We start from the raw sequence: 14534 nt of genomic DNA, 5'->3' as shown, positions 1-14534 counted from the left end.
TTAAACAGACCATATTGATATAGAAAAAAGCAAAATGAAAGAAAATATACTCCTATACTCCTATATATATATATATATATATATATATATATATATATATATATATATATATATATATATATATTAAGCATTATAAAATGCATTGAACCCATGCTTTGGTTTCCCAAACTGGGCTTAATATAAGAACTGAAGCGGGTTTGTGAGTTGATAAAATGCTCATAATTAAATCATAAAAATAAAATAAAAAATACTCAACACTTGACAGTTGAATACTAAAAATAGAAATATTTATTTGTTTATTTTTTTTGTGCTGTTAGATTATTGAAACATTAACTTCCTCAGATATATTTCAAGTAATTATTATATTTTAAGGGGTTTGACTGGACCTTGTAATTTAGTTGCTGGTTGTCTTCCTTTGTCTGTTCTTCTCATTGGGTGTTGTGAAAAAATTCCCGTTATTCCAAAGGTTTAAAGACACCTGACACCAGATCTGAAAAAATACAGTTACCTCCAAGTGTTCCCTCCATTTTTGTTTCTGTTTTTCGCTCAGTCTTTTTGTTTCCATAGTGTTTCCCATTGTGTCTATGGGTCCCTTCTTTCGCCCCAAATTCCTCCTACTCCTGCTGGAACAGGGTGAGCGCTTGCTCAAGGACCATACCAGACTGTCAAATTTACCTGCTACCCTTACTGCACACTCTGTGCGTTCAATGTTGCTAGCCTGAAAACCACTCCACGGGACTGACATCCACTTGCTTCGCCTCATCCCTCTGTCCTTCCGGCTCTGTCAGACTCCTTCATCCCCTTGGCTCCTCCTCAGTACCCAGTCCACTTCTTTGCGTCGGTCGCTGGTGCCATTTGCTCCACCTAGGACCTCCGGATCCTCCCCATCACGCTGGCTCATCAGCTCTAAGTCTACTCCACAGGCTCCTCCACCACCTGCTTTGCTGCCATTGGTCGACCCCCTGGAATCGGCAGTCATTCCTCCTCCATGGCTCCTCCCTCTGTCGGCTTCACCAGGGGTTGACATTATGGCTGTGGCCTGGCTTTAGCTGGGCTCCTCCTGCTCCAAGCCCCTCCTGTCTCCTCCCTGGTGTCCATCCTACAGAACCTTCTCCTTAGTACCCCCCACCCCCCTGTTGTTCTACAGTGCCTGTTTCTGTTCCTGATTTTCCTTATTTGGTCATGTTCCTGTCCTCATTTAGTTTATGATTCCTGACACCTGTGTTTAGAAATTATCCTTTGTATTTTAGTTCCTTTGTCGGTTCTACTTCTTGAGTGTTATGAAATTCCCCTGTCATTCCAGGGATTAAAGTCTGTTTATTTACTTCCAATATGCACTTTTTACCCAACACAGATTGCATCATTTGCGTTACATATTTGAAAGAGTAACTCACATATATTGTAGTAAAATGTTGCATTACTAGTTACTTGAGAATAGTAATTTGACTACATAGTTCACATAACTTGTAATGTGTTACCCCCAACGCTGAATATAAGCACATATGAAATGGGCACATATGAAAATTATTAGCAATATTTCATTAAAAACAAGATTTAAAAACCTGTTTCTCTGTCCTCTGTGCTGCAGCTGATACAGTTTTGTGATTTTTATGTCCATCCATCGTACACAGCACACAAATACATTTCTGGTCAGTGCGACAGAAAACTTCAAGGATCTTCTCATGTTTCTGGCAGATCATCTCCTGCAGTCGTCCAGTGGCTTCAGTCAAATTGTGTCTCTTTCCTTTAAACCAACTCTCATGTTGTTCGAGGTGATTCTGACAGTAAGAGTTCAGACACACCAGACAGGACTTGACAGCTTTGTGTTTTCTTCGAACACAGACGTCACACTGCACATCTCCAGCTCCAGCGTAACAGTCAGCAGAAAGTTTGGTCTTTTTCAGTTTCTCCACCAATTCAGCCAGAATGGCATTTTTCTGTAAAGCAGGTTTTGGGCTGAAGGTCTCTCTGCACTGAGGACAGCTGTAGACTTCCTTCTGATGCTCCTGATCCCAGCTGTCTGTAATACAGCTCTCACAGTAACTGTGTCCACACTGGATGGTCACTGGATCCTTCAGGAGATCCAGACACACTGGACACATGAACTCATCCTGAGAAAAGCTGGCTTCTGCCATTTTACTTCATGAATACAGAGACACAGCCCAGAACAGCTCAACTACACTTCAGTTTATCTTTCCCCGAACTGTGATTCCTGTTTTCTGGTTCTGTGTTTGAGTGACTTGTAAAACAGCTTTGTCTGTGAGCCTGTAAAGGTCTACTAGAAACTAAAACACTCAATGATCACAAGTTACAGAGAAGCAGGACAACAGCTTTAAAAACTGCAGAAAAACTTCATCCTGATTACGACACTTGTACTGCAGGACTAAAAATGTGTCCAGATTTACAGTTCCTTCCTTACAGAATATGGGTTCAGTGTTCAGCTGACTGGCGGGAGCGGCTACTGATGAGTCACGTGACCTGGCATCATCCACTGATAAACAGTGCTGGGTAGAATGTAAGTAAAACCATAATTTAGTCTATTACTGATTACAGATTACATGATGAAAACTGTAGTTATTCAAGTCAAGTCACCTTTATTTATATAGCGCTTTAAACAAAATACCTTGCGTCAAAACAACTGAACAACATTCATTAGGAAGTGTCAATAACGCACAATGACAGTTAAAGGCAGTTCATCATTGAATTCAGTGATGTCATCTCTGTTCAGTTTAAATAGTGTCTGTGCATTTATTTGCAATCAAGTCAATGATATCGCTGTAGATGAAGTGACCCCAACTAAGCAAGCCAGAGGCGACAGCGGCAAGGAACCGAAACTCCATCGGTGACAGAATGGAGAAAAAAACCTTGGGAGAAACCAGGCTCAGTTGGGGGGTCAGTTCTCCTCTGACCAGACGAAACCAGTAGTTCAATTTATAAGTAATTATAAGCTTTATAAGTAATAAGCAATATTTTAAAATCTATACGATGTTTGATAGGGAGCCAGTGCAGTGTGGACAGGACCGGGCTAATATGGTCATACTTCCTGGTTCTAGTAAGAACTCTTGCTGCTGCATTTTGGACTAGCTGTAGTTTGTTTACCAAGCGTGCAGAACAACCACCCAATAAAGCATTACAGTAGTCTAACCTTGAGGTCATAAATGCATGGATTAACATTTCTGCATTTGACATTGAGAGCATAGGCCGTAATTTAGATATATTTTTGAGATGGAAAAAAATAGTTTTACAAATGCTTGAAACATATACAATATATATACAAAGTAGTATATTTCTGTTTTTACTACTTTTGTGGGGACATTAGAACCCCAAAAGTAGTATAATAAGGATGCTTGTGTATGTGTGTGTTTGTGTTGAACTAGTTTCCTGGTTCCGTGTTTGAGTGATGTGTGTAAAACAGGTTTGTCTGTGAGTCTGTAAAGCAGGTTCCCCATTCCTGCTCCTGTAGAATCATATTCATGCTACGTTTAATTTTGAAAGCTGGTTAGGGTTAGTGTGTTATTAAATTGTGTGTGTGTGTGTGTGTGTGATCAGTAGTTCCATAGTCTTCTCACTGGCTGGAGTGGCAGGTCAGTGGATGGTGGCAGGTCGCATGGATGGTCAGTGGCAGCTCTTGCCAATCAGCTGAAGAATTAACCCGTATTCCTTTTGGGATTTATTTTTTATTTTTTATAAGTGTATGTTCCTATGCGTTTTCACCTTAAGAGTCCTCTGTGATCGACATTTCTACTGGTGTCGTTACAATCCATTTGTTTTACAGTATACATGGTGTCAGAAGTAAAGAATTATTACATGTGCCAGTGAGTTATGTCTCCATTGGAAAGCCCCCATGGATATTACTGAACAACTAGCTGCTGAGCTACATAAACATATTGCATGTGCCATGGCAGGGGAATTCCAATGACCAGATCCTTTCGTTTTAAATAGCAGCTCAGATCATTTCATGAGAAATGTTTGAGATCTTGATGTGCAAACGTTACAGACTCAAGTGTTTGACTATTTTGTGTCAGTTCAGTCAATATGAGCACTATTTAGTGATGGTGACTGATGGCTGACTGTCTTGTCAGCATTGTGCTGAAACACCAAGATCTTCAGCATGATGTTTTCTCCACAGTTGATTACAATTGTATTGGCACATTTAAGGCTGTCCGTTTGCATGCTGGAGATTTGTCTGGTTTCTCTTCGGTTTCGGATGAAAACAGATGCTATATGAGGAGAAGTTTCTCTCTAGAGACGTATCCTAATGGATTTCAGTGTATAAAGGATCGGTGAAATCCTTATTGGCCTAATTAAACTCAAGTTCATTAAGCGATAGTGCTCCATCAATTAGTATGAGATTGCGAAACAGATAAACAAGCCAATGAAACTTTAATTATTTGATAGTGGCTTTGTACAAACAAAGTGAAGATCATGTTTTCTCTTCTGGGCTGTTTTCAGTGCAAGGTGTGAAATAATATCATCCAATTACTTTTGAAATAAAACCTGTTTAATCAGGCTGATGTTTAAATCTAATCTAATCTCTCCTAGTTATTAGCTTTGTACAGAAATATTTAGTTGAATGCGCTTGAGTAAAATGAATCAGAATGTGTTTTGGTATGAATTCATTACAGCAATGCTCATTTATTGCTCATGTTCACAAATATGAAAAACACCAAATCAAAGTTTAGCGCAAAAACACTCTTTGCAAGTGTGAAGTTTCCCATTAAGAAATTTCACAAGCAGATTCACACACTAAACTATATCAACAATCAATTACAGTAAGTTATTCCAGTAAAAAAATAATAATAATTTAACCACTGATTTTACATTTTGGGAGGAAATTGAGTGATATTTATTGAGAAAATTAATTTTTTTTAAATTGTTTTCATAAATGTTTCAAGTTTAACATTAACATGCCAACCACATCCAATTTTATTAACCTAATTTGAAAAAAAATATATAAAATTAAAATTAAAATGTTTGAAAATGATAAAAATAAAAATAAAAAAAATAAACAAATGAGTGAAAGGTTTAAAACTAAGTAAATTATATATTTATTTTTGTGTTTAAAATACTGTAAATAGCTGTTTTTTTTATTTTAATTTAAAAAAATTTAAATGTCTAATGTTAAATGTCAAATGACAACATTTTAACAAATAAAAATAAATGCTTATGCATAAATAAATTCATGCATAATCTAAATTTAAAAAAATAATTTTATGCAAATAAGTGTGCCTCAGTTGATACCTTGCAATAAACACACCCATTTTTTTTCTTTTATGAAATCTGATTTAATGTTGGAGAAAATATCAATGTTTCAAATAAGTAACAAAAAGTGTTATCCACTTGTTATCAACTGCACAGCAACTGGGACAATTTTCATGAATATTGTATGAATAAAAATATAGTTTTACTTATATTTTTATTCATAAGATATTCATGAAAATTGTCTCAGTTGCTGTGCAGTTCACATCCCATTTTACTAACATAATCTGAAAAAAGGATATTCATTGACTCACAAAAGCGATTACATTGGGAACAGACTGAAGTTCTTAATGAACACGTCTAAAGCTCATCAGCCTCCCCGCACGACTTTAACGTCTCCAATGAGCCACTGAAAGCATAAATTGGTCATTTTTTCCTCATCATTTCCATTCCTCTCAGGACACACGTCACGTGACCCTGAGGAGATACGGCAGACCTGCGAAACACAAGCGGTTAATTAATTTACAGGCCTGAAATGAGTCTCATGCATAATTAATGCAGCTCTTTTAAAATGAACAAAGTGAAGTGATGAGTATCACTGTGGTAAATGATGGAGGACGGCGTTTCTGGAGGAGAATGATCTGGGCGTCTGCAGGTGAAGATACACTTTAACACAGAAAATAACTGATTTAAATTACAAGAATAGTTCACAATTATTTACAATGTTTGACCAAATAAATGCAGCCTTAGTGAGCAGAAGTGAGTCTTTCAAATATGTATTTTTGAACGGCAGTGTAACTCTTAATATCTGAATCTCGTTGCAGAAACACGGTTCTTAAAAATGACTTTGTTTCCAGGCAGATTTGTAAAGTTGAGTAAATCCAGCCAATCAGATTCGAGCTTGACAAATCAAGAAAGTTTCCATTGAGCTGTTCAATAAGCATCAGATCAGTCAGTCGTCTGAGCCTGAGACTAATTGGTCCCTGAGATGAACCAAATCTTCCTCACTAAGCCCCATCATCATCATCATCATCAGCAGCAGCAGCAGGACTCGGGATTGTGGGAGTTTGATCAGTCCGATCGAGCTCTGAGTCCATGATAAGACTAACATAAGTTCATTTAGCTGCTTGTCGATACACAAACAGACACTCAGAGAGAGATCGATCCTGGACGACATCATGCTGATGCTTTGAGACGAGCATCATGGGAAACAAACACGGACGTCACAACAAAACATCAGACAGAGAAACTTCAACAGACTCACTTCACTCCGTTCATTAAAGATCTTTCATCTAAATGTACTCGCTCCACCTCTGACTCTCTTACTATAATGTAACACTCATTTAATGCTTGTTAAAAACTAAGTGCAAGCGTTATTCTAGATACTATTAGTTTGAATTAGATTTCATTTTAAATTTAAGTTTGTAGTAAATTTGTTTGCTTGTTTTGTCATTATTACATAATTACATAATCAGAGGGTACACACGTTATACATTAGGTAAAGGTTTAGAAAATCCGTGGCATTAAAGATAAAAGTTAAGGAACAAAGTAAGTGTATATATATATATATATATATATATATATATATATATATATATATATATATATATATACGGATTTTTGTGTGTGTGTGTGTGTGTGTGTGTGCTGTTTACATCTGATTAACAATTTTGGAGTGAATCTGATGACATTGCAATGAAAGTATGAAATATAAATTATTAAAAAATATATGTTAAAATATCAAAGTATGAAAAAAAATTGGGGGGGGGGGGTTAAAAATGGCAATGTTTTACATACATAAATAAATAAAGTCAAAGGATTACAATAAGTGTATAAAAATAAGGTAAAATTACATATTTATATAAAATTATGATAAATATGTAATGTTTAAAATAAGTGCCTCACCTGTTAAAGTCGATTTGCCATTCACATCCCATTTAACTAAAATAATCTGTAAAAGAGTATAATTTATGAAAAGAACACATGGCAGAGCTTGATTTTATCCATTTACTGAAACTGATTTTTCTAGATGGTGAAAGTGCCTGTATTAAATGCAACTGATGACGTCATCAGAGAAGAAAATAAGTTTTATACTGTATGATAAAAGATCCTGAAGACAAGCGTATACTTCACCTCTGATAAATCATTCTCAGAACAACCAGAAAGAGTCAAAGCCTGTCATGATGCATCTTCACAGATTAAACTTCCGTCTGTTTTCACCTCAAACTTTTACATGGTTTGTTATAAAGCGCATGAATCATATGGACTACGGTTATGATACTATAACGATGATTAAAGCACATCCGCTTTAGATTTCTGCAGAATAAAAGAAAGCCATACAGGTTTGAAACGACATGAAGGAGAGTAAATAAAGTAGATAACTGATTCCCAGGTGAATTATTGCTTTCACAAGCTCACATTTCTTCTGCTCTCGCTCTCGGATCTTTGTTCGGTTGTTTCCACCGGATCTAACGTTCTTCTGCTGGAATATCAATAAATATCAATGAGCGGCTGAAGTGAACAAAGCCGTTCACTAAATGTTATGACATTTCCCAAAGAATGCATCGCTGCAACAGAAGGAGATGAAGGACGTGTTTAAACAGCACATCCATCAATATATGAACATCTTTTCTGTAAAACTGAGTCACCGACAGATCTTCCTCCAACACGACACTTACTTCATGAACGTGGGCCTGAAACATCACTGCTTTTACTTTGTGTAATGGTATATATTATAATATGCATCATATCTTTCTACTGGAAGTCTAATTGATCACTGAAAAAAAAAATTAACTAAAAACTGAGGCACTATTTTATTTTATTTTATTTTATTTTATTTTATTTTATTTTATTTTATTTTATTTTATTTTATTCTGGATTTTTATTGAATTTACTCCAAAGTAATCAAATTCCCTAAAATAAATATTTTAACTTATTTGTAGCGCTTCAAAAGACATATTAAAAACAACTATTTAAATATTTAAAAAACGAATAAAAATTAAACATGCATATGACAAAAAATCTCAGAGAAATACTCCCATTAAACACGCTGATGCTAATTATGCGGCGCATTTGTAAACATGTCAGTCTGCATTTGTTGTTGGAAAAAGAAAATTGCTTCCAAATGAATAATTCAAACTCAAAGGGATTAACACGAAAGTAGATTTATATTCATGAAGCGTTTTGAAAAAGAAAACCAAACCAGACCACAGAGAAGATGATGATGTGATCCATTACAGTTAACGTTCTCACTATTAGGGCCCTATCAAATCCGTTTTAATTTTTCAAAATCATACATATGACAAACTAAGTCATGATTATGAGATAAAAAGTTGAATTTGTGACATCAGTCATAACTGTGAGATAATTATTACACGAAACAAATAAAAAAAAAAATTAGTATGTAAAAATCATTTAAAATGTATGACATTTAAAGTAAAGTGACATTAAAAGATAATTACGAGATAAAAATAAAATTTATTACAAATAAGTCATTAATGAAACAAAAAGTCAAATGTAAATGATATAATCTGTCGATTTTGATTTTATCTCATAATTATGTCTCAGCACATTATAGTAACTTGTGTTTGATAATTTTGATTTCTTTCTGATTCTAATTTATTTTAATTATTGCTTTTGGTCTTTATTATGACTTTTAATTATGTCATTATTTATGGAATAAATAGTCATAAGTATGACATACTAACTCATAATTATGAGATAAAATGTTGAAATTATGATTATCCAAGTCATAATTATAAGATGAAAAAAAAAATCAATTTTATTAAATAAAAACTAAAATCATAATTTTGACTTTTTAAAATAAATTTATAACGTAAAATGTCCATTGACATACAAAGTCATAATTATGAGATAAACATTTATTAAACATTTATTAAAAAGTAATTTATGTCTCTTTGTTCCATTTCAACAATTTTGATTTTATCTTATAGTTGTGACGTTAAGTTATAATTAATTAAACTTACCAGGATCGATGTTATCCATCAGGAATTATTTGTAGTTTTAAAATTAATGAATAATAAATAAATAAATAAGCGAGATTTGATTTTCTTCATCAGGACTAAATTGGGACATTTACAGTAAAACAATAAAGAAAATATTAATAAAAAACAATAATAATCAAAAAGTAAGGGATAATGTACATAACCAAGAAATGTTTTGCAATAACAGCCCTCTGGATATACATTATCACACTTATAACACAGCTAATAGCCACATATGTATAAAAATTAAAAAAAAGTAACAAAATATTGATTTAGGGTGAAAAATGTAAGCACAAAGCAAGTTTAAAGTAAATGGAAATTTACAATCACGCCACTTATATGGCATTTCACCACATAAATAAGGCAAAAAAAAATAAAAGAAAAAAAATAAATCAGCTTCACTGCTGACGTGAAACATGAATTAAAAGAGCAAATAAAATCAGTTCTTTATTCCTAAAAGATGTTGATATGCAGTGCATGTTTGATACTGTAACCTGTAACCTGCAGAATCGGGCCGCTCTCACGTTATGTAAGCCACACATCAGCATTATATAACTGATGTGAATAATACGGCGCCGAGGTGAGGGGTACGGAAAATGCAAATAATGTCTGCAGTCAAACTGCTGGAGTCTGAATGTACAGCTGCTTCTGTAGAAACACTGAGATATAACACTCACATCTGAACCACTCTTCACACGAGAGGAAACACGTGTGCGTCAAACAGGACAGTGTGTGTGTGTGTGTGTGTGTGTGTGTGTAATTTAATAATCTCATGATTCTGATTTCATGTCATAAATATGTTATACCAAGTCAAAATTATAACCAAGTCATTCTGAAAAGTCATTATATCATATCAAGAAAAACATATATTTAAATATTATTAATAAAATTCCATAAACAAATATAATGGTTAAAATTATAATAATTATTATAAATAATAAAAATAATATTAAATATTATATAAAATAACATGCAATATATTTACGTAATTTCTAGTGTATTTTTAATGTTAAAAATATTTTCTTTTTTTTTTCAACACACAAACACACGTTTAAGTGCCTTATAATACACTTTTATATTATATTTTGATACAAAACTAATATATTTATATTTGTATTACTTTTATATACTTAAATTTGCATTGCATTTGAACAGTTTTGCATAAAACCTTTATTTATATGAAATGATACGTATAAAATTCAGATGCAATATATATCCATATGCAAAAAAGTTTGCAAATTAACGGTTAATATAAAGATCCACATGCAAAATTTCATGCAAAAGGTGTATGTTATTACTTCCCTGTCACTGAACCAAAGTCCCACACTATGAATATTCATGCTTTCTTAGTTTTATTAATGAGGAAGAAGAGCGCCTGACCTTTATCATCCTACGCCCTCATGATGGAAAGATCAATTCTGAGTTTTAATGTCATTCAGACGCAGAAACATATGCATGTCTTATTTACTTCCAGAAAACCTGACAGAAATAAGCTCTAGTCATCATAAAGCTGGAGGGAAATACTCCTGCAGATCAGCATTAGTTGGAGCTAGTTAATGTTTCTAACGCATTAACAGGCCATTCAGAAGCAATTACCTTTTTCATGTGAACTTTAGAATTAAATGTCAGGATCTCATTGTACATTAGTCTAATGGGTGCCGTCATTATAATCCAATCCCTGCTGCTGATGGGAAACTTTACCGAGCCTGACCGGTAACAGCATCTCAAACACTCTGAACAACACAACATAGTAATATGGGTTTCTGCATATATATATATGGAACAGCATAAATAATGACAGCATTGTAATTTCCACTGAACTATGTCTGTACGATCCTCTCAAAAGGGAAACTAAATAATGACCTGTTGATCACCGGGTCTTGAGAAGGTTGATCTGATCCGAATGTCCAGACACAGCAGAGGTCATCAGTATAAACTGAGTCGAGCTCGGTCTCTTTTCACCTTTAAATAAAAAGCTCAACCAATTTCCTCAGAGATGCGGCAGCGACATGAAAGTTTAATGCTGCAAACGTCCGGCACAAATACTGCCGTGAAAAAGCTGTGCAGTCTAGTGAAAATTTAATGCTGATCTCCTTCTGACAACACAGACACAATGTGACTTTATCTGTTTGGGTTTCTGCTCACCTTCCTCACGTCCTTCAGTTTCCTCTCCACAGCTGAAAGACACCTTTCCTTCCTTCCTTCCTTCCTTCCTTCCTTCCTTCCTTCCTTCCTTCCTTCCTTCCTTCCTTCCTTCCTTCCTTCCTTCCTTCCTTCCTTCCTTCCTTCCTTCCTTCCTTCCTTCCATCCATCCATCCATCCATCCACACATTTAAGCACCTTCATTTTCTTTGGGCCCACATAATTCTAATAATAATACTGCAAAGTAAAAAAATAAACAATAAAAAATTAATATTTCAATACTTCATGAATATATCAAATTCAATTCAGTGTGTGTGTATATATATATATATATATATACATACATACACATATACATATATACATATATATATATATATATATATATACACATACATTTTACCATATAGATATGCAGATTTTTTTTTTAAATATTGCATTATTGTTTAAAGTAAATTATAATAAATAAAGTAAATTGAAATATATTTTAAACTTTTTTTATTATTATTATTATTAATTTTTATATTATTTTTCTAACATATTACACTACATCAATAAATATTTATACATTGTGATTTTTTTTAACTAATGGTCAATACACATAAAAAAAACCTGTAAAAAAAGCTATTAATAATTATTAATATTAATAATGATAAAATTAATAATAATAATAAAAAATATTAATATATGTATATATTTTCTTTAGTTTTTATACACTTAAATATTATTAAAAATATTTTAGATATTAATATAAAATTTACTTTAAAAACTACCCTTTTAAAATAATATTAAAAATATGGGGGGGGGAATCGGTTTTCGGTTTATTAATACATAAAAATAAGTGAGGTTTAGTGTGATTGGTTGTGAAACATGTCAATCAGGCATCACTATATCTAAAAAAAACGTTTTTAGTCGGAGTAAGCTGCAATACTCTTCGTCTGTGAATGTGAGATGGAAAAGACAGACACAGAACTGTGATTTTTGAGATCAGGACATTATAATACTTCCTCTGAGGACGAGAACGTCTTCATCAAGCTCCTTCATTACAGTCTGTGTTCGTCAGGGTCACTTCAAGGTCACATAGAGTTGCTAGCACATTGTTATGCAGTTCTCCTGACACTCAAATGTAGGTTATAAAAATGCTGTGGGAACATTGTTTTGAAATGTTAAAATATTCTGTTTTCTTAATTATAATTATGACGTCATTTAAAGGTTCCAAAAATGTTTCTCTCTCAACATTCTATAAACTTTAAATAAAAATGTCATTTGAACGTTTATTTTCAATACTTTAAGAACATTAAAATGTCCATGTTTTCTACATTTAAAGCATTATTTAAAGTTTTTCAAAACCGTTATTACAACGTTTTATACTATTTTTATTTTCTCCCCAAATATAACGTTATTAGAATGTTTATTTTTTTACAACATTAAAATATCCACAAAGAAATCTGAGCGTGTCCTAACAGAAAACGCTCTCGGAACATCAGATAACGTTCTGGGAAGGTTTTCCCTAAGTTATAAACAAACGTTCGACCAGTAATCAATCGTGTAATTTGCACCACAAAACCATTCATAAGGGTCAATTTTTTGAAATTGGGACTTATGTTAGGTGGACAATATTTGTCTGAGATACAACTATTATAAATCTGGAATCTGAGGGAGCAAAAAAATCTAAATATTGAGAAAATCATCTTTAAAGTTGTTCAAATGAAGTTCTTAGCAATGCATACTACTAATACAAAATTAAGTTCTGATATATTTACAGTAGGAGATTTAGAAAATATCTTCATGGAACATGATCTTTACTTAATATCCTAATGATTTTTGGCATAAAAGAGAAATGTATAATGTTGACCCATACAGTGTATTGTTTTCTATTTTCAAGAAGCATTTGCCTGATTCGTCTTCTTCCATTGTAAAGCAGTCACTGGTAAGTCTTTAGAAAATAATGCACGTCCTTGCATTACCCAATTATACATTCCCGGATCAATTAAAGTGTCAGGTTTGATTTTACTGGGATGCATTAGGATGTCAGGCGTGCCATTCTGGATAAATCACTGTCAGCGCTGACGCCGCACTTTGTATTGTCATAGTGTCAGACTGAAGAATAATGCAGAAGAGAGAGAAACACACACTAAAACCCTTCACTCTGAGTGAGAGAAACACACAAGCTGCTTCACTTATTCTCCTGCTCTCAAGTGTCGAAAACAGCAGTGAATTCATTTTCCATTTTACTATTTAGGTTAGTTCCTAAATCCCATATTATCCTCGACCAGCAGAAAAAATATAAGCATAGACATGAGACTGGTTTTAATTCTTTCAAATGAATTCTGGTTTTAACTTATTAATAATATAATAATATAAAATTGCATAAATTATTCTTAATCTAACCAAAGTATTTTAAGGGAGAAGATTATATTAAAAATATTAGTTTTAACATTAGATGATCAATTTTGATGTTATATTTCAATATTAACATAAAATTGTTCTATATTTAAGGTAATTACAGCAGAAGTAACTGTAATTACTGAAAAAAATGGAAAAGTAATTAAATTAGGCTACATTAATCACTTATTAATGACAAACACAATGCTACATGAAAACAACTCAAATAAAATAAATATTTTTTCACAAAAAGTTTATCGTGACTTAGTCTTGAAATTCTGACTTTTTTCCCTTTTAATAAAAAATTATAATAAATAAATAAAAAGGTAGTTTTTCTCACAGCTCTGACTTTTTTAACGATTGCAAGAAAATAAAGTAGGGTTGCACGATAATATCGGCACAACATCGGGATCGGCCGATAAAAGCTTAAAATGACCATCATCGGCATCGGCCGATATGAATATTTCTCCCGATGAGCCAAACCGATATGGGGGCGTGTGCGCACGTAACGACCATGAACGTAGCTTGAGCGCCAAAAACTTAAACTTACAACATGTCAGCTGTGTGGAGGCATTTCGAGATCTGTCAAACAGATAACAAAGTTGCTATTTGCAATATTTGTAAAGCACAAGTGATGCGAGGTGGCGTAAAACAACAGTCTTTCCACACTACAAATATGATTACACATCTTAAGAGCCATCATCCTGAGCAGCACCAAAACCTGTTTTTCAGGTGTGAATGTCCGTCTACATTTGTTAAATAATACATTTATGGTAGAATCAGTACAGAAGAGATACATGGATC

Source organism: Carassius gibelio, chromosome A24 (genome assembly GCF_023724105.1).
Source record: "Carassius gibelio isolate Cgi1373 ecotype wild population from Czech Republic chromosome A24, carGib1.2-hapl.c, whole genome shotgun sequence".
NCBI lineage: Eukaryota > Metazoa > Chordata > Actinopteri > Cypriniformes > Cyprinidae > Carassius > Carassius gibelio.
The sequence above is the reverse complement of the archived record's forward strand: the minus strand, read 5'-3'. Positions refer to the sequence as shown.